Genomic DNA, 18,716 nt, shown 5'->3' with positions numbered 1-18,716 from the left:
AGTGTGCATTAGCATTTGTAAGATAGTTTATCAACAATTGGCTTTCAAAGGTTAACTCTTCCGTGGAGAATTTCATGCATTTATTTTACAAAACGTCTGCATATATATTATATGGAAAACATTTTTGCAACTTTGGCCTTTAATCTTTCTAAATTTCCTAAAGCAGACTTAGCTGTATCAGTCTACTTACCACTAGGGAGCTGTGTATCTGATTGCAGCTTTGCTTATGTGATGAGGAAACTAATTCAATCTATGAAGAAAAGATCTCAACCACACACAAATTTACTTAGAATTAGGTGTGTCATATACTGAAACTGTAAATTCCAAAATGTTATTTATTCATATGTGTTGTTTTCTGTATTATAATAGAAATGCTCTGATAACAAATCTAGATGATGCAAAACTAAGTGATTAGAAATATTGCTTTCAATATTTTTACTCTACCGAACTCTACAGTTTCATCCGTAAAACACAAATCATTTTATACAAACTACAAGGTAAACGCCTGTAATCTGAGAAATATTAAATACCAGCATCATTTGCACTCAAATCCTCACTGCATGTTTTAACTGCACTCCTGCCTATAACAAGGCTAAATGTGTCTTTCTGAACGTATGTTTTATTTTTAATTTTTGAAAAAGGCTAACATAATGCACTCCTGGAACAATGCAAAAAGGGGGGGCTACCTTATAACATTAAAGAAATTAGTAAGGAGATGTTGTAAGGGCAAAACTGAAACATTAAATGCTTCAAGGCAGATCAAAACACTAAATATAATCCCAGGGAGAATAAAGAAACAACAGCATTGTCACTGGGCATTTATGTGCAAGTAGGCACTTCTGCAGAGGAGTTTTTATACCTTATAAATCCAAACAAACTATGATGAAATTATTAAGGGCAGTTCTCCACAGGTGTGTGTATTCTAATATTGTAGCAGGGGATTTGGTTCTGGCTACAGAATTCATCGTAGCCCAAGAATCTCAGCTTTGCATTTGCAGAAAGTGCCACATTTCTAGAATTTATGACTGCAACTTCCAGAGGGTTAGCCACTTTATCTGACACAGCAAAAACAGCAAAAAGTATTGCGGCATCTAACACATTTATTATGTCATAAGCTTTCGTAGATTAGAGTGCATCAAATGAAACTTTATAGCTGAAATAATGGGTCTGAAAGTGTCTAGGCCAGCATTCTCCAAACTGGCTCTCTCCAATGTTTTGGACTACAATTCCCACCATCTCTGCTAACTGGTCATGCTGGCTGGAACAGACAGAAGTTGTAGTCCCCAATATCTGGAGCTCACTAGGTTGGGGAAGCTGATCTAGGCAATACAAAGTATGGGGGGGGGGTTGGTTATCCGGTGGCCAGGGGGTGGAGTTCAGTCTCTTGCATAGCTTCTTAAACATCACCAGGACTATAAACAGATAAAAGCATACAAACTACACACATATTTAGTTCATTTGCATATTCTATGCAGCAGACAGAAATCCCATTTCCCTGATGCAGTATTTGGGTTATTTTTTGTTTTCTTGTACAGCCCCCACAGCCCTCACCCCACTAGATTTATCTGTCAAGAGAAAAGAGTTTTAAACCGAGAACGGCGAATAAGAACAATGATCTCCCTTTGATCAAAATAGTAATTTTGATACCACAGCTTTGTGGCGTGGTCGGTTCCATCCCACAGAAACCCAGAAAAATCAAATAATCCAAATGCCTCGTTCTCCAGATTTGCCACTTTTCAACAACTTTCTCTCTTTAAATGGCAGCTTTAATGAAGCATGTGCCACCGTTTTCCAAACCCAACAACATTGTATAAATTTCCCTTGCTACAAAGTGTCATTTCCTATTGCTTAGCAACGTTTAATGCCCATGCCAATTGTTTTCTTAGATCTTCAAATTACTTAAATGCTAAACCCGCACAGCAACTACAAGCAAATGCATGTGAAACTGTGCAGAGCAAAAAAGCAAGCTTCATTAACCAACCTCTGGTTGAACGAGCTTCCCCAGAAGCTGTACAGAAAGAACGCGACAAATTACAAACGCATTATCGACTGCATTTCGCTTCATTTCCTTTAACTCTGTCTTGAGACTCATTGACTCAAAAGGTGGTTATCAAACAAAAGATGCAATTTTTTTGTGCTTCTATAGAAAGATACCATGACTCAACACTTACGCTTCTTATTGCCATTAATAAACATTCAAAGATGAGACCAACCTCACATTCTGTGTCAATCTGTGCTAAAATCAGTTAAGTGAATATGATATAACTATTTGTCATAATCCAAAGTCCATTTATTAAGGAAAACAGATGTGGGTATTTTAAATTAATTTGAAGAATGAACAGTCTATCAATTTTATTAAAAGCCTTTATGGTACAAAGTTCTTTTTTTAAAAAAGGAATGAGGTTTGCCTTTTGCTTTTGAAAATAATCAAAAACACACATGTCTTCTCAATATATCAAGGACAGTGACTACTTTGGGTATCTGTCTCTTCTTCCCTTAGGCTTCAACGGTTTCTTTTAGAAATGACATTGAGCAGATCCCTCCATCTGTAATAGAACTGACTGTCATACGAGTGTGCTTAGCACTATAATCTAGGATGGGATAATGTTCCTTTTAAAGAAATGAAAAAGACAAAAACATTAACAAACTAGATAATAAAATATATAACATTTATCTATGTTTTTGAATATAAATCACACTGGTTCTGTTTCCACGCTGTTTGTTTCGTTTACTTCCAAGACTCTGATAGTGTTTTTTGGTTCCAATACCTAATAAATATATACTACAATTCAAAGAGCATTGGGTTTTTGCCTTAAGAGATCCTTTCCAAAATTTCCTATTACAGTATGCATTGTTTTAAAAATTAACGTTCTGTGCCATATACGTCTTCCCCAGTCTTCTTATAACGGGAGTTGTTGTGGTTTCCCTTCCCCTAGTTTCTGACCAATAAAGATGCTTCTTACTTGTTTAGTGTGACCACAATTTAGTACCATTGTACACAATTTAGTACAATTTCAGGTACACGGATGTATGTGCAAATTGCTGAGTGTTTAGACTTCTTTTTCCAGACAGCCTTTCATATCCTGTAAAGCAGGAGTCTATGGCTATTCAGATATTCCTGCACTTCAACTCCCATCATCCCTGACCATTGGCTATGCTGCCTGGGGCTGACAGAAGTTGGAACACAACAGCATCTAGAGAGGCAGAGTTTAACCAGTGGAAAGTAGAGGGGAAGAGCCACAACTCAGTTCTAGACCATCTGCCTTGCATGCCATATTAAATCCTTGGCATTGCATGTAGGGCTGAGAGAGATTTTTCCTTATTTAAAATGTTGGAAAGCCATTGCCAGTCCGTGCAGTAGGCAATACTAATCTAGATAGACCAATGGTAAGACTCAATATAAGGAAATTTCCTGTGTTCCTAAGTATACTAACAGCAAATTCTCCAAGCATGGATCCTTATACTGTGGTACCTCGGGTTACAGACGCTTCAGGTTACAGACTCCGCTAACCCAGAAACAGTACCTCGGGTTAAGAACTTTGCTTCAGGATGAGAACAGAAATTGCGTGGCGGTGGTAGCGGGAGGCCCCATTAGCTAAAGTGGTACCTCAGGTTAAGAACAGTTTCAGGTTAAGAATGGACCTCCAGAACGAATTAAGTTCTTAACCCGAGGTACCACTGTATTGTCAAAGTGGTGCCACCAATGCATAAGAGGGAGATGTCTGTAGGTTTTGGGGAAACTTCTTTTTTTAATGCTCTTAGCATGCAGTTATTGCAAGGTAAATTAATACAGCAATCAAGAAGGAGCCATCCACAATGAGTAATATTTAAGCAGAGTATGTACTTGGGAATAATCCTCTGTGTCAGAATTGAGGCATTATGAATAGATAAGGGCACCCCCAGTTTTGTTTGTGAAATGTCAGATGGTATGCATTCATGGCTGCAGTCTGCTCATGCAACTGGCTGGTATGAGAAAGAGATTTCAAAAACAATCCAGCTTCTGTGGTGTACTATACGTAGTAAAGTTTAAGATGTTAAAAAACACCCTCTCACTGACTAAGAAACAAAACTGATGCCTTTTAAAGAAAAGAGTCTACTTGTAAGACTGGAAATGACAAAAGCATAACATAAAAAGTGGGGGGGGGGGTGAGGTAAAAACTAGGGCTAACCAAAACAATCACCAGTAAGAAATTCACTGTTCCATTCCATCTGCAGCAGCAAAAAACATGGTTTGCAAGGAAAACAAAGAAAAGAAAACCACCACCATTCTAATCACCCCTTTACTATTTATTGAACAGGATTTATATACCACTCAATCATCAGAACCTTAATCATCAGAAGTGATTTACATAAAATTGGTTTACACAAAAACCTCTTTTACATATAACCCTGAATATTTTGGTGAATTTATGTATTTATTTATTTTTGCATTTATTTATTGTTAATAAATTTTGTGTACCGCCCTTCATCTGAAGATCACAGGGCGGTTCACAACAAAAAATAAAAAATGAGAACACAAAACTAATTAGCAGCCAGTGCAGTTGGGCCAGGGTCAGTGTAATATGCTAAAATCACCTTGCCCTGGTTAGCAACCTGGCCACCAAATTCTGCACCAGCTGAAGTTTTTGAACCATCTTCAGACAGTTATTCCCTATGTATACCAGAGCATAGATGACGGAAGTTAGGCTATCCCTGTCCAAATAAGGGGTGTGGCTGAACCAGCAACTAAAGCTGATATAAGGAACTCAAGTGACAGCAAAGGATCTAGCAGTACCCCCAAACTATATATCCACTCCTTCAGAGGGAGTGTAACGCCATCAAGAGCAGGCCACCTCCCATCCAACCATTCTAGGGAAGCACCCACTAACAGTGTCTGGATTGAGATTCAGTTTGTTGGCTCTCATCCAGTCCATTACCAGGGCAAAACAATGGTCCAGCACATCCAGAGCCACACCTGCCGATGTAAAGGAGAAGTAGAACTGTGTGTCATCAGCAACTTTCTTACAACATACTCCAAAACTCTGGATAACCCCCCTCAGTAGTTTCATGTAGATGTTAAAACAGCATAGGGGATAAAATCGAACCCCAGATTGAAGGCTCCACAAGGCTAAAGAGCACTCCTCCAAGCATCACCCTCTGGAAACAACCATCCAAGCACATCTGAGGGCTGGCTGAAAGGACAACCACAACTCCTCAGGTTGGAAGAAGGCTGGCACACAGAACAGTTGCTAACTGTCCGAATGCCATGCGCCCCACCTGCACACAATACCTCCCCTTGCACAGAACCACATCAATCGGAGTCATCCCTGCTCTCCCCAGCTCCTCTCTTCCCAGGCACATCTTAGGTCCCTTAATTTTAAAAAACAACAAAACCCCCCAATTTAAAAACACAGAAGTTAAAAAGCAGTTTAAAACAATTAAGGCAACAGTAACAGCAACAGAACCCCCGCCCTGCCTTCCTAGGCCAGGTGGAAAAGTCATGCAAGCCAGGAAGCATGTTCCCCAGGACTTGCAACCAAGGTGGTCTCTTGCACCCATGGAATGAACTGGAGCCAACCTTTGAAAAACCACATGGTAGAGTCGTCCCCGGTCTACGCTACTTAAGATGATTGCCCCATTTAAAATAAAAAATCCTTGCATTCAGGAAACAAGCCTCTTTCTCAAATGTGTAGAAAACTGACACACTGGGGCAAAAAGTATAGCACCAGTCTCAAATAAAGCTAAAACAGAATGGCAGTATGTCTATTTTGGTTTAGGACAATGTGTTAAGGACTTGTACCTGTCTCCACTCCTTGGGATACTGCATCACTGCAACAGGTAAATTTACTTACATTCCAAAAAGTAAGCATATGTCAGTACTAAAACATATCTTTGATTCCTAGTGCCCTCCTCTTACTGTCAGAGTCCAGCCAAATTTACAGAGCATGTTCAGGGAATCTTCCTTTCCCTTCCCCGGGCAGGGACTCTCTTCTCCTCAACTGCAGAAAAGCAGCTTGTCTTAGCACAACCTTCACATGCCAAGTGGTCTTTGCAGACTCACTTCTGAGTCAGCTGTCCTGGATAGCCACTCCATCATGTCCATGAATTAGGCACTCAGGAATTCTGCATCAACTTCTGTTTTCTCCTCCCCAAAGAGCCATTTAAGGTCCCAGCCACCACAGCAGTAGTATATTTAGTATATGGCTTATCCTGCTTCCACTGAAACCCCACCCCAATCACTCATCCCTCGTGTTTCTGACATGTATTACTGAACAATGCCAATCTGGGAAACACCATGATGGAGACGCAGCTGGATTCTGCAATGAAAAATGAGATTGATTAGGAGTGGGGCGCTATATGAATGCCACTGGCATTTAGGTAAGTGACTTTTTTTTAATAGCATCATTATCATCCCTGAACCCTTTGGCTGGATAGATGAGAAATAACAAAATTCAAGTAAGCATTCTCTTTATTAGCCTTCTTTGATGTTTTAACAGCCGGATTTTAACTGTTTATTCATGATTTGTATTTTAACATTTTGCATTTTATTCATTTGTATTGATTTTTATAGACCTGCATCATTTTATTGCTTTTTAACTGGGTTTTAAAAATTGATTTGCAGGTGTCTTTTTATTGGGAGCGGCCTCAAGTACACATTGGCGTAGAAAAGTGGGAGAAGAGTCATTCAAATAATAAATGAATGAAAAGCACTTCAAAAAACAGTATGAGAAGCACTGCATAAATTGGGAGATGGTGAGAATATAAAACTATTTAAAATACAGCCAATGAAAATTCATGTATCTCTTAATTGCCCCCATTTTGAAGCACAGCTACCCCAGGAGACCTTCACTATTATAATGTTTTGTTTTCCCATTTAGTATTTATTTCCTTCTTTCTAATACTCCTAGCTTGTCTTTCAATAAATACATTCATGCAATAGTTAACAAACCAATTAAAAATACATGCATAAAAGAAAGCTAATCAAAATCATAGAAAAAATTAATTAGTACTCATTCTACAACTCTGAAGCAACCCAAGAAGAGGCCATACTCCTTGTTCCTTCACATCTCTGTGAGATTTGCCCATTGTACCTTTTAAGCCAAATGAATAGAGCTGCAGGTTTTTCTAGCTTGGGATGGGGGGGGGGAAAGTATGGTATTTGGGTTTATTGTAACGGTGCCGATACTTGAACACCCCCAGAAGTGCAACAGTACAGTAATGGGAGTGTGCAAAAAAATGTTAAAGGGGAGACAATGAAAAGAAAAAGATGTTCCAGGTAACATCCACGTACAAAACACAGAAAACAACAAAACAATGAGAAGAGAATATACAGTATATCACTTTGTGAAGACTGCCGAAGAGGAAGGCGGGGGAAAGTCAAGACTGTTTTAAAAAAGAAAACCTAAACAGAACTCCAACACAGGTTGAGGAGGTGGGAATAGAACTACAAAATGAGACAAAACTCTGAAATGCTTCTCCACAATGGCATTTCTACTGCAAAAGACAGCACGCAGGCTGACTCCAATATTATGTGGTATACGTTTTCATGTCTTATAAATTCAAAAACAAAGCACATATATAGAGAGGTTATTTGCTTCCATTCAGTATCTTGAAACAATGGCTTTTCATTAATTCAAACACAGACAGAATACAGCATTTGGTTCAGTCTGCAGAAAAAACGGATTAAATGAGAACAGATCACCGAAAAATTGGCTGGTGTGGACACACCTCTGGGGAAAAGCAGGGATTTCTGAAGTTGCTTTCTCACTCTTATGCAACCACCTTAGATAATAAATACAATCAATTACTAAAGTAACAAAGAGTAATATCTGTTAAACAACTTGTAGCCTGATCTTAACCATGTTTACTCAGAAATAAATCCTGTTAGCATGCTTAACAATGAAGCTTGAGATTTATTTTTTTCTGGTCTTATAATTACATCATATGACCTAATTTTCCTGGAGGCGTCACAAATAAATTTTCAACAGCACTGCCTGTTGCTTTTCCGAAAAAACCTTCATGTTTGGAACAAATCTAATACCCTTTAAAGCACAGTGTACTTTATTTTATTTTGTAACAATACTCAATATGATTTTTTTTAAAAAAAAATTAAAATAATTCTGGCATTCTGACCATAAGCACAACTTCAAAGTGCTATAATTTATTTAAGATGAGCTTGCATTACAGAGCTGACTGTCTATGTTGCCGTTTTAAAAAATATTGTGACGCCAGAATGAAGGAACCACAACATTTTTTTAAAAAATTATTAAGCAATAAATTGTTAAAATTACTACCACTAATCTAGCTATTATTCAACATATCTTACATTTCCTATCACTGGGAAAGAGCCAAAAAAACAACACAACTAGTTCCACATTCCCAAGGTAGCCCTGGATTTGAGAGCCAGAATACTGTAGTGGTTAAGAGTGTTGGAGGACATGGGAGAACAGGGTTGAAATCCCCTTTTAGCCATGAAGCTCTGTATCTTGCTATGGGCCAGTTACTGTCTCTCGGCTGAACATAATGCAAACAGTGTTTCTGTGAGAATGAAATCACAGAATTGGGGAATTGGGGAACCACATACACCACTTTAAGCTCCTTAGGGGAAAGGTGAGAAATAAATGTAGTATCTGAAAGACTGCTTGATTCCTCATGCTGCTACAGCCTTGATCACTGACAACTTCTGATTGGGCACTTTTGGGAATCTCCCATGCCCCTGAGGTTTGGGTAGTCTTTCTCGGGAGCCAACCCTTTAGTGAGGCAGGCCCTGCCTTGTGGAACTGCTTGCCAGCAGAAATTCAGCAGGAGTCATCCCTGCTTTCTTTTAGGCATATTTTAAAAACTTTGCTTTCAGACATGCCTTTGGAATATAACTTCTAATGCAATCAACTTTTACTGAGGTGTTATGTTTTTTAACTACTTTAAACAGCTCAGGACCGCGATACCTCAAGGACCGCCTCTCTCCATATGAACCTATCCAGACCCCAAGATCATCTTCTGAGGCCCTTCTTCATGTGCCTCCTCCACGAGAGGTTCAAAGGGTGGCAACACAAGAATGGGCCTTTTCTGCAAAGGAAGGAATGTTCTCCACTTGCAGAATGCTCTTCCCAGATTTGACTGGTGCCTTCATTATACACTTTTAGGCACCAGGTGAAAACATTCCTCTTTAACCAGGCCTTTGGCTGATTGACAGCTAATGCCCTTTTAAAATGTGTTGTGGAAGGAGAGATTATTGGGTTATCTCTTTTTTGTTTTTATTATGTGTTTTGTGGTTCTTTTATGGTGTACTTTTATGCTGTGAACCACAGTGAGATCTACAGTTATAGGGCGGTATACATATTAAATAAATAATCATGATCTGATGGAGTCAGAAATCCAAATTCTGAAGCAGAATGCATTGTTTTTCATGCATAATCTAGCAGCAGAGGGCACAGACATAACTGGGAATTCAGATGCCATGCAAATGATTGGGCACCCCAAAACCTCCAATTAAAAAAATCAGCGTTTTGTGATTTATTACGTTCTTATAGATAGAGCCTCTATGTCCAAACCGTTGATCCTGATCGATCAGTCGATCACAAGGTTGATCTGGGTTGATCGCCGGCCCAAGGCAGCCGGAACACAGCACGCTCCTCAACAGCCATAAAGACAACGGCTTTGGGGCATGAAGGAGCCGGGTTTCTGATGAGGGAAGGCGAGATCAGGACCAGCAACAGCATCGCCTGCGCAGGGGTGGAGGGAGGCAGGGAGAGAAGGCAGGATCGGCATCGCCCGCCCACCCTGCACCAATCCCTGCCCCCTCTGGGGAAGCAGCCAGCAACCGCCCGCCCACCCTGCTCCCATTCCTGTCCCTTCAGGAGAAGCAGCCAGCAGCGTGCGCCCACCCACCCCTGGCTGGTAGATCACTGCCAGTTTTTATATTGGATCGTTGGACATGCCTGTTATAGAGGGCTTTAAAAGAGTTCTTGGAATAGCAGACCATCAATGGCTCTTAGTCAAGAAATCAATATGTTACCTCCAAGTTCAGAAACTCAGTGCAGGTTCCTGGGGAACAACAGAGTGAAAGTGTGTGATCAATTTAGAATTATCTTAAGATAATTATTGTTGCTGTTTTAAATCTGAGCATACCAACAAACCAAGAATTGCCACTGTAACATTCCAGGCTGCCAAACTGATTCACAATTTAAAAAGCCCCACCAAAAACAGATGTCAAGGTTTGTACACACACAACAAAAAATGAGACCAAGACTTTGCCCTACTCCTTGTGTCAAAATTATAGCTACAACATTTAGTCTATTACTTAGCCAGATAAATCAATTTTAAAACTTTTACACTGACTATAAAGGAACTCCCATTTATCGGGCAGCAGATATACACAATTTCTTAGTACAAGTCCTTAAAAACTGCAGCATCTTAAATGAAGCATTCTTATTTCCAATGAAAGATAAATGACTAAGGAGGATGCTTACTATGGTATATATGTGCATAATCTAAAAACACAGGAAGAATGTCCCTGGCTTCAGAAATACTGTTTTTACCCATTGACAGATGAACTGATTGATCAACTAGTATCTATGAATAATCTGTTTAAATCTCTTCTGAACACCTGCAACTACAGTACAGGATAATTAAAAGAAAAACAATCAGCTTTAAAGAAACACATTGGCTGCAATCTGACAAAGGAGGATGCCGTACTGAAAACAGCAGGACTTACTTCCATGTAGACATGCACAGGATTGAGCTATTGGTGATGTAATCCTAAGCATGTTTACTCAGAAGAAAGTCTCGTTCAGCAAGTGCACTGCCTTAACCTTTCTGTGCTGCTAGCAGTTGGCTGACAAAATCAAAGCACTAAACAAGAGTTGTATTTATTTAACTAAGGCTGCTATCAGTCTTAATTTAGTTAGCTAATGCTTGCTTCAATTACCAGCAAGAGCAAAATGTTCCAAATGTGTGCAGGGCTTCGATATGTTGTTGGGGTTTTTTTGTAAGTAATTTTTATTCGTTTTCATAGATGTGTAAGTAGACAATTAAACATAACAGTTTCAAATGTTGACCACTGAAGGCCGCAAGATTCTGCACATCCTGCCTGTATAGATCTCTAGCAAGATCTTCTATATTTGTTTTCCAAAACATGTTTAGTGCTTTGCATTAGCCTATTCCTCTGACAAGAACGCTGTTCAAAGCAAGAAGCAGCCATGCCATTTGGCAGTAAGCAACCAGGTCTAATGCTTTATGCTTTAGCAACCATGTTACCATAGTAACAGGCTCAAAACAATGCAGATAAAAATTATTTTGAAAAAAATCAAGAAAATCAGAATTTTACTGAAATCTAATTAAGTTTTCTTTTAAAATCATATTGTCTCTTTTAAAAAACTGATATAAACTAAGATCTGAGTACAAGGCAAGTATACGCTCATAATCTCATGATTGTCTATCAGTATGTCTCAATGTTTAACAGTGAGTTAAAGCCTATTTTACTGTGGCCTGGAGAGAATCCTAGAGCCTCATTTGGCCCCATGCTCCCCCACCCCTGGCAAGCTCTTGCCCTACTCCCAAACTTGGAACTGGGGCAAAGAACCCTCTTAGCAATTGCTCTTCAGATAGTCTCTGAAGTTTGGACTGGCTTCAGAAACAAGGCCCTGCCACTCTGCCAAGTTGCGTGAGGAAGGGAACGATCCTGACTAAACATCAGGAATAACTTTCACACAGGACGAGCTGTTTTGACAGTGGAATGGAACCTTGGGAGGTGGTGGATTCTCCTTCCTTGGAGGCTTTGAAGCAGAGGTTGGACAACCATCTGTCATGGATGCTTTAGCTGAGATTCCTGCATTGCAGGGGGTTGGACTAGATGACCCCTGGGGTCCCTTCTAACTCCACAATTCTATGATGGGGTGGTTGTGTTTAACATTGTGACCATTTGTGTGAATGCTCCACTACACCATAGGCATTGTCAGGTGTACCTTACAATCTCCTAGCTAACCCAGATTTCAAAGGAATCCAGGTTTGTCTATATAGCATGCAAGATCATGTACACAAATGGCCACCACCTCCATTACTCAGTTATTTTACCTGAGTCTTCATAGTTAGCTTCTGGGTCTTTCTGTCTGCTGCTGCAGGATCTATTTTCTTTTTGCTGTTGTTTTTATTAGAACCTCAAGATCCACCAACTGAAACCAGGTGTAAAAATATAGCCGGGGGGAGAAATATTCCTAGAATTAAGAAACAGGGTACCTCTGGTTACATGCTCAGGACAGGAATTTTTTTCAATCCCAGAACTGAGCTGCTCTTTCCCACAAAAACTACAAGTATACCTCAGAGAATATATTGTTGGTTCAGTTCTAGACCCTTACAGTAAAGCAATTTTTTTGCAGTAAAGTCACTACTTTTTTGGTTCCCCCATGCATATAAAAGTTATATTTTACCGATGGGACCGTCTCTCCTGGTATGTCCCACGGAGGACCTTATGGTCTTCAAATAAAAGCATATTGGAGATCCTGGGCCACAGGGAGGTTAGGCGGGCCTCGACCAGAGCCAGGGCTTTTTGGGCCATGGCCCTGATCTGGTGGAACGCTCTGTCACAAGAGACTAGGGCCCTGCGGGACTTGACATCTTTCCACAGGGCCTGCAAGATGGAGCTGTTCTGCCAGGCCTTTGGCCAAGGCACAGTCTGACCCCTTCTCTCCTTCTGTAATCCTCATAGAACTCTAACTCAATGGTTGGCATTAATTTGATTCTGAATTGATTTAAGAATATATTTTAATTAATTGACTGTGTGATTTTATGTAGACTGTGCTATTTTTTCTTGTTGTTAGCCGCTCTGAGCCCAGCTTTGGCCAGGGAGGGCGGGATACAAATAAAAATTTATTATTATTATTATTACACTATACTGCAGTCTATTAAATCAGACACCCTCTGGGTGCAGGAGTTGGAGGGGGGAAACCCTAGCCAGTTCCACTCCCATGGCCAAAAGAGGGGCAGCAAGGGGCTTCCTTCCCCCATGTGGCTGGGCTGCTTGCAATTGCACCCAGTCTCATAAGGAGCAATATATGTGAAGAGCAATACACGATGTATGCTTGTACCCCCAATCTTTATCTCTTCACTCCACTTTTATTCCTCTCAACAATCTAATTTAAAAGAAAGATGCCTTTTATTTTATCTTCTGCAAATAACTTTGAAATCCAGGAATAGGCATCAAACCACATTCCCCACTCCCATTATGCTTCTATATTACAAGCACGTACTTCAGATCTCAAAACAGTCTTACAGGTTAATGTTTGAAGATTACATTACCCAAGCTGAACTTACGAGAATTGCCTGTTCCTGTAACATTTTTGCAATTGAATGAATAAAATAAAAAATAGTAAAGTGACAGTGGTATGTCACAACTGTTAGAATGCCTCTGCTGGCAGAGCAAGTCAATGATGGAGCTCCAATACCTTTTGCAGCCATTAGGGTTTAAAATTAATTATTTTTTCCATTTTTCTGGTTCAGGTCTGACCTATGTACCTTCTTCTTCAAATAGCAACAGGAAGTTGGTTCAGCTACATGTATCATCCCATTTTGTATCCCTTCCTGGGGATGTCTTAATAATGTTTTGATATGAGAGTTATTTTTGAAGTGTTATTACTGGTATTACTCCCATTGCAGTTCTGGATCCAGTATAGTTGATTTAAAAGATCGTCATGTGGTGAAATACCAGCACCGTACAGCATTTTGCCACAACTGTTGTACCACTGCCCATTTGTGCGTGGTTCATGAATCTTTTCAATAAATTGTGATTCCCAGAGTCCACACAAGGGCAATCAAAGAACACACACTTGGGAGTTGAAATTAACTTGGGGTACATAAATAGCAAAACAGATGCACAACTCCATCAACTGTGAGCAACACATGCACATTTAAATGGCCACAGGTTTCCCTATCTCAAATACAGAAGCATGGACCATTTCTGTTTTGATTCCATTCACATTTTTCAGCTTCACTTACTACTTCCAACCACCCTCCTCCCCTTTCAAATCAGCAGTAAACAAATAAAACTACAGACCACCAGAGAAAGGGCGCAGCAACTACATCGGCATGACAGCTGAGCTGACATTTTACTTGTTATGAGTCCTATATTACAGTGGTACTTTGGGTTACATACGCTTCAGGTTACAGACTCTGCTAACCCAGAAATAGTACTTCAGCTTAAGAACTTTCTTCAGGATGAGAACAGAAATCGTGCTCTGGTGGTGCGGCGGCAGCAGCAGCAGCAGGAGGCCCCATTAGCTAAAGTGGAGCTTCAGGTTAAGAACAGTTTCAGGTTAAGAACGGACCTCTGGAATGAATTAAGTACTTAACGTGAGGTACCACTGTATTAGGGATGCGGGTGGCGCTGTGGGTAAAACCTCAGCGCCTAGGACTTGCCAATCGCATGGTCGGCGGTTCGAATCCCCGCGGCACGGTGAGCTCTCACCGTTCGGTCCCAGCTCCTGCCCACCTAGCAGTTCGAAAGCACCCTTAAGTGCAAGTAGATAAATAGGTACCGCTTTATAGCGGGAAGGTAAACGGCGTTTGTGTGCTGCTCTGGTGCCGGTTCGCCAGAGCAGCTTCGTCACGCTGGCCACATGACCAGGAAGTGTCTGCGGACAGCACTGACTCCCGGCCTCTAGAGTGAGATGAGCGCACAACCCTAGAGTCTGTCAAGACTGGCCCGTACAGGCAGGGGTACCTTTACCTTTACCACTGTATTAGACTCATATCTTATTTTAAACATGAGATTTTCCTCAGGGACCCAACTACCCCTATATAAGAGGTACTTCAAGATCAGTCCAAAATTCTTATCTAGCCTAGAATCCAGACTGGCCAACCAGATATGGCCGGGGGGTGGTGGTGGTTTGCACAAGCAAGACCTGAAAATAATAGCCCTTCCTCCACCTGGGTGCATCGCCACAGTCACATGGTATTCAGATACACTGCCTCTGAACATGGTGGCTCAATTTAAGCCACCAGAAATTACAATGCAAAGCAATGCCGTTTATGTCCTCCCCCTCCTTTCAGAGGACCACACACCTTCTTCACCTTTGTGACTCTCGTCTGACCTCCAAAAAACCCCTATCAACCGTGTGACATTCGAAGTATGCTTTTAGCTGCAGGAGTGAGAAACCTGCGGCCCTCATCAGCCTCCAATTCCCGCCAGCCCCAGCCAGCCCGCCCAACGGTCACGGCTGCTGAGGAGCTGTAGCGCGACACCATCTGCAGGACCACAGCTTCTCTGCCCATGTTTTAAAGCCATCACACGCATGATGTGGCAGTGAGTTCCACAGGTCCGCCACGCCGTTCCTGGGAGCGAGCAACTCTCCCTCCCACCGCTCTCCTTCCCTCCCTCCCTCCTTGCGCTGACTGACAAGGTAACCGGCGAGCGAGGGGGGAGGAGCCACGCCAACAGCTGCCCGGGCCACGCCCACCGACCGCAAGCGGATCGCGCGAGAGGAAAGAGGAGCGGGTGAGGTGGGGGGGAGAGCGGAGGAAAGGAGGCGGAGTAAGAGCTCTTTCCCCTCTCACCGTGACGAGTCGTTTGCGCGGCCGACCTCAGCACTGGGCGACATGGCAGCGGCGACGGACGGGACTCTCAGGGAAGAAAGGAAGAAAAAAGGAAGGGAGGGAAGGAAGGAACCGAGACCCGCTTCGGCAAACCTCGGCTAGGCTTCACACCCGGAAGCGGAAGTTCTGTGCCGGAAGTGACGAGAGGGGAAAGCGAGGATTTGGTTGGCCGAATCTTTGCTATGGGCTTCTCTGAGGCGAGCCTTTCTCTCTCCCCCCCCCCCATCCCCACATGGCGCTTCGTTTCTGTCTTTCAAAGTGACCGTTGGTAGCCGTGGGCGGGGGAAGAGAGGCGCAATGAGGCTTGGGCTGCGTGACTGTCAGGCAACGGCCCGCTTAGCCTCGCCTGCCTTCGCTCCCCGCTGGAGGCCGGTCAATCACAGCACATGCGCAGCTTTTTTTTTTTTTTTTTGCGGACCCGACCTTCGCCAAAGGTTAGCAAAGGGCGGCGGGGAAGCAACGGCCGTCCGCCTGCAGATGTGGCGGCGTTACTCGTCTCCGCCCCTAGGTGTCGCCCGCCGCAGCGGCTGCCTGCACGCCGTGCGATTAGAGTACGCGGTTTCTCTCAAGGGAATCCTGGGAACTGTAGTTCAAGAGTGGTGGGAGGTAGAACTCTCGAGTGTGAACTGCAGTTCCCAGGATTCCTTGTGGGAAGTCGTGCGCTTTAGATAGTTTGTGTGCACGCAGCCGATTGTACTAAACATAAATGCATGCATGCAATTTTTATTACGTTGTGCACTGCCCTGGTTTGCTTTAGGACATAGGGCAATATATAAGAACTTTTATTTTTATTATTAGTCAGCCTACACAAGCCATCCTGAAACCCTTGGCAGGTTGGATTTTAAACCAGAGATGAAGGACCTGTGGCAATCCAGAACCGGCTGGATTCCAACTGAGACAGCATAATCTTTTGTCAGGGGTGATAGGAGTTACAGCCCCAACAACTGCAGGGCCACAGCTACCCCTGCCTTAATTGGAGCAGCTGTTCCAAGGATTGGGCAATGGGGTGCCCTATGCTAGCACACTCCTAAAACGAAGTATTTGGACCCATTGCCTATCGCAAGGGTTCAGCTTAGAAAGTGTTGAGTTTTTGTAACTTTCTACTTGTATAATCCCTTCCTCTGTGAAGCTCAGAGCAGCCTTTTATCCTCACAACAAGCTAGGCTCTGAAATGGTGTCTTGCACAGAACATCCAAGTCTGCTAATCTCCCTTACCCATTATTAAAAGTATGCCAGTCTGGGCAAAGAAAAACTTAAGTGAGGGCAATTACATCTGAGGGGTTTTGGCTTTCCCAGTTTCCAGCTTTTCCTCACAGGATCTTAGAATGATGTGTGTGGAGTTGCCAGATTGCCTCTCTTCCTGTAATTGCCAGGATGGAGATTTGCCCATTGTTCCCTTACATGTGGCCTCATGTAATGTATTTTCAGGCTTTTTTTGTAGAATCCATGCTTGTGTAAAAACAACCCATACTCAATGTTCATTTTTTTAAAACTGAAGATTCAAATCTAGGTTGGCAGGAGGTGGGACCGAACAACGGGAGCTCACCCCATTGCGGGGATTCGAACCGCCGACCTTCTGATCGGCAAGCCCTAGGCTTCCTAGTAATTAGGATTACAGCTCAATTCAATCTACATTTACATGGCAGCACGTCCCACTAGTTTCAGTGGAACTGACTTGCGAGTAAGCATTCTCAGAACTGTAGTTCTGTTTTAAAGGAATGAGTATACATCTAATATCTAGATGGGTTTGATTTTATTACTGTGAGGCTACTGATGTGCTCTGATTAAGTATTAGGATGGTAAGGCTTGTTCTGTAATAATACAGAAAGTTTATACAAAAAAAAAAACCTTTCCCAAATAAAAAGTTTGAGAGCAAAAGCCGAAACCCCTTTCTATTATGATATGGACATATTACACTTTCCCCACAGCTCTTGGGGTGGAGAACATTTCTATCCTGTAGATTGCTGAAACCAAGATCAGAGGTCACCTCCTGCAATGGTCTTGTTGAACAGCAAAGGGTTAGATGAGGATGTTAAGTCCTGGTTGCATGTGGCCGAAGTAGCAACCACCGTTTCCTCAGACACTCCCAGCAAGAACTGTCTCATCTTGCACCACCTGACCTGCTATATTTGGCTCTTTGTTAAGAAAGTACTTGGCCCTTTGCCTGTGCAACAAAAACATCTGTTGCTTTTTTAGCTTCCTGGTATTTGATTTTCTCGCCTGTGCTGCCCCCTTCTGGTTCTTATCTTCCTATCCTTCCATTCCCCTCTGCCTGGTTCAAATAAACCTATTGGTTGATTTAATGACACTTTACTTCTGAAAGCACTCAAAGAATATATATATAAAAAAGATGAGTAAATATGTTAAAATGTTAATGTGAGTTGCTACTCAGGTTCCACTTCCCTCCTGAGGGTTGATTTCACCCACTGAAGCTGCTGGGCTGTGTTTCGAATTGTTGACGATACATTGGAGGACAATAGTATACTGTTAACTTTAAGAATAATCACATTATTGGCTTTTAAATCCATTGGGACAAAGCTACTGCATAATAGACAGATTCAGCAAGCAGCATAGAGCACCAGTGTGTAACGTAGGGACACTGCAGTGGTAACCTTTATGTGGCGCTGTGAGTATGGCAATCATGTCTGTATTTCCATCTGTGAAATGTTAGATGGTATGCATTTGGCTCTCCACTTTCTCTCCTTTCATCATACATTGGTGGGCCCCACCCCAACATCATTGGATAATTTTATATTCACAGAGGGTCTCTCCTTTAAGGGATTGAATTAACCAGGTCTCCTGACCATAGAGTTCCCTAGAACAGAGGTCAACAACCTATGCCCCTCCAAATTTTGGCTTCCTGTAATCTCAGACCATTAGCCTTACTGGCTGGGATCAATTGGCATTGAAATCTTAACAACATCTCAAGGACCACAAGTTCCCCATCTCTGCCCTACAATGTCATTCAGCCTTCCTGTTCTATTGAGGAAGCTTGGGTTTGAGTTTCAGTGCTCAAATCTCCCTGGATTTGACAGCAGGAGGAAGTGTGAGGATTCATGCTCTAGTGGACTCAGAAGCTGCAGTGTAGCTCTTCCACATCCCAGACATTCCACTTGGTGGTCTTCTGTCTCCCATCCTGTTCATGTTTTCCT

General features: G+C 42.1%; 1 protein-coding gene across 4 annotated transcripts in view; it reads right to left on the bottom strand.

The window, feature by feature from the left end:
- EYA3 (EYA transcriptional coactivator and phosphatase 3) overlaps positions 1-15,930 on the bottom strand; it is a 50,990-nt gene extending 35,060 nt beyond the window's left edge. Inside the window, exons 1-2 of one of the 4 annotated variants that reach the window (XM_081201970.1) lie at positions 15,526-15,930; positions 12,052-12,191 (exon numbers count right to left, since the gene is read on the bottom strand). The gene's annotated coding sequence lies outside the window, so the exon portion shown is untranslated. Of the gene's footprint in view, positions 1-12,051; positions 12,192-15,033; positions 15,325-15,525 lie in introns of those variants that run through there. The other 3 variants (XM_081201969.1, XM_081201972.1, XM_081201971.1) reach the window with 3 other exon arrangements.
- Positions 15,931-18,716: the final 2,786 nt, after the last annotated feature.

This window comes from Podarcis bocagei (genome assembly GCF_964188305.1).
Source record: "Podarcis bocagei genome assembly, chromosome: 7".
NCBI lineage: Eukaryota > Metazoa > Chordata > Lepidosauria > Squamata > Lacertidae > Podarcis > Podarcis bocagei.
This window is presented reverse-complemented; position numbering and strand designations above follow the sequence as displayed.